General features: G+C 41.1%; 1 pseudogene; it reads left to right on the forward strand.

Annotated features, from left to right (window-relative positions):
- Positions 1-1,875: 1,875 nt before the first annotated feature.
- Positions 1,876-2,550, forward strand: LOC105483625 (large ribosomal subunit protein bL9m pseudogene; annotated as a pseudogene).
- Positions 2,551-2,854: the final 304 nt, after the last annotated feature.

The raw sequence follows: 2,854 nt of genomic DNA on the forward strand, positions 1-2,854 counted from the left end.
ACACTTCCTTTAGCATCTTTGAACTTGCTGAGCCCACTGCCTGGGCTGCAGTTTTCTCAGATTACTCAGATTCCTAAGGTCTCTGCATAGATGGCAGTTTATATAAGAGTGGGTTCCTCCAACCATTCCATCTAGAAGAGCACCAGCACCATCACTGATGTCGCCACATTTTCCATTTCCAATTTGACTTTCTCATTACTTGTATAATCACTTGACACATTATTTATTTGTTTGCTTGTTTATTGTCCTTTTCCAGCAAAATATCCATGAAAGCACAGGAAGACTTTTGCTGCTTTCCTTTCTGCCAAGAACAATATCAGGTGTATATAGATGCTCAATAAATATTTGTTGAAAGAATCAATTGCATTTTTTTCTATGTGAAAGAAGTTTTTTACTGTACCATGGGTATTTAAAATAAAGACTTATGGTTATTGAGGCAAGGATATAAATTACTTATTATTTTTGTGAACTTCTTTAAGGTCAGAGATGATGATATCTTTACAGTCTGCTACAAAGAGTTGATATAAACTAAATGAAGAATATATCTAGGAAGTATTTGAATTCTACCTAATGTTACAACTATGCAGTCTTTAGGTAACTGTCTTGTACATGGGAATGTCTTTCTGATCTGCTAAATTCTAGAAGCTTTATTTTGCCTACTTTTTTTGGTTAGTAAAAATACGGGTTAGCATCAATTTGAAAAATTCCTTATTAGAAAACATCACTATTTGCATTGTCTTGTTAGGATGAAAATCTTGAAAGCATGTTAGAATTCATGAATGTTGAAACCCTGGGAAAAATACCTTAAATTAGGTAAGGTATGATGATCATGAGATCCATGCAGTGGTTCACACCTGTAATCCCAGCACTTTGGGAGGCTGAGAAGGGTGGATCACCTGAGGTCAGGAGTTTGAGACCAGCCTGGCCAACATGGTGAAATCCCATCTCTACTAAAAGTACAAAAATTAGCTGGTCATGATAGCACATGCCTCTAATCCCAGCTACTTGGGAGGCTGAGGCAGTAGAACTGCTGCAACCCGGGTGCGGGGGATACAGGGAGCCAAGATTGTGCTACTGCACTTCAGTCTGGGCAACAGAGTGAGACTCTCTCTCAAAAAAAAAAAAAAAAAAAAAAAAAGAAAGTTAATGGGCTAGGGGCTAGGACATGGGCCAAGATAACATGCCATACAACAGAAAAATCTGTACTTTGACATCATGCTAGTTATTTTACATATATTATTTCATTTAAGCCTCAAAACAAAACTAAACAACTAGACATTATCCAACTCTTAAACAAATATTGAAACTGAGTCTCAGAGAAGTTACATAACTTTCTTAAAAACAGAGGGTTAAAATGATGTAGGCTATATGCATACGGAAAATCTCTAACTTTGAAGTTCCTGTGATTTCCATTATGCATTTAAGACCATCTTCTAGAATGTAAGGAAAAAAAGACAGATTCAAAATAAGAGTTAAGTAGCAACATAGATTAAAATGCACATTATCCTTAAGCCATTTGATAACTGTTGTCGAAGAATGACTAAAATATAGTTCATGTTACTGCAATGATGTGTCCATTCAGATGGAGGTGATAATCTGGATCTATACTGTGTTGGTCAGAGCGTTCCTGGAATTATGTTTGGGTGTGGGTGTCATACTTTAAAGGTTACAGACAAACGGGAAATTCTTCCAGGGAAAGCATCCAGGATGACTAAAGTTCCCACAAAATGTCCTAAGGAAATGGTTGCTGATTTTGGGTATGTGTAACCGGGATGGGAGAAGGGAAGAGTCAGAAAAGGCTGACAATCATCTAGGCCAGAAATTTCAGTCATTCAATATGGCTCCGAAGGATTAAACTATGACTATGGGACTGTCATGGCCCTGGGCATCGTGGAGCGCTGGGTGGATGGAAGGAACTGGTGGCCGGGGCGGGCCAGAAGCTGCGCCTGCACCAATGACACCACATTAATAAGCTGGTGGAGGACACAAGGCACTGGCCCAAAGAAAGCCTGGAGGTCATTTTCATGCAGTCTGTGGACACTTGGAGTATGGGGTGACCTGGTCTCAGTAAAGAAATCTGTGGACCAGAATCAACTCCTTCCTCAGAGACTGGCTGTATATGCATCACCTGAAAACAAGAAGCTGTTTGAAGAGGAGAAATTGCTGAGACCAGGAAGAAAGTTAGAGAAGATCCAGACCAAGGCAGGTGAGGCAACAGTGACATTTCCAAAAAACTGTCACCTGGAGGTAGGGATGAAGAACAATATCAAACAGGAGCTGAACCCTGAAACAGTTGCCCACCACTTCCTCAAGAATCTTGGTGTTGCAGTCACCTCACATACATTAAAGTTACCAGGAGAGTCCCTCACTCGGTGGGGCAAGTACTGGTGTGAGGTGAAGGTAAATGGACTTGGTACTATGAAGGTACCTGTGTCTCTGGTAAACTTGGAGAGGCCCAAGATCAAAAGCTAGAAGTACTGGTTAGCCCAGCAAGCTGCCAAGGGCATGGCCCCACCAGCCCCTAGAGGATCTAAACCTGTTCTCCTCTAAGGCAGCAAAGCAGAATCAGAGGAGCAGTGGGACCGAAACAGGCAAGCACCCTGCTCTCACTCCCAGCTCTGACCAAATATGGAAGTTTAGAAAACGTATGGAGACATCAGACTGCCCTGCATAGACATGTTGAATTCCTTATATTTGCCATCTTCATCTTTAACCGTCATCCCTGGGGCAGCCTTGTTCCAGAAGTACCAGGCTGTGGATTTGATAAGCTGGATACAATAGACTGAAACTATCCAGATCCTGTTTAGTTTCTTTTTCCATTGGAGTTTATTGGGACAAACACAGGAGCTAGACA

Source organism: Macaca nemestrina, chromosome 8, assembly GCF_043159975.1.
Source record: "Macaca nemestrina isolate mMacNem1 chromosome 8, mMacNem.hap1, whole genome shotgun sequence".
NCBI classification, from domain to species: Eukaryota; Metazoa; Chordata; class Mammalia; order Primates; family Cercopithecidae; genus Macaca; species Macaca nemestrina.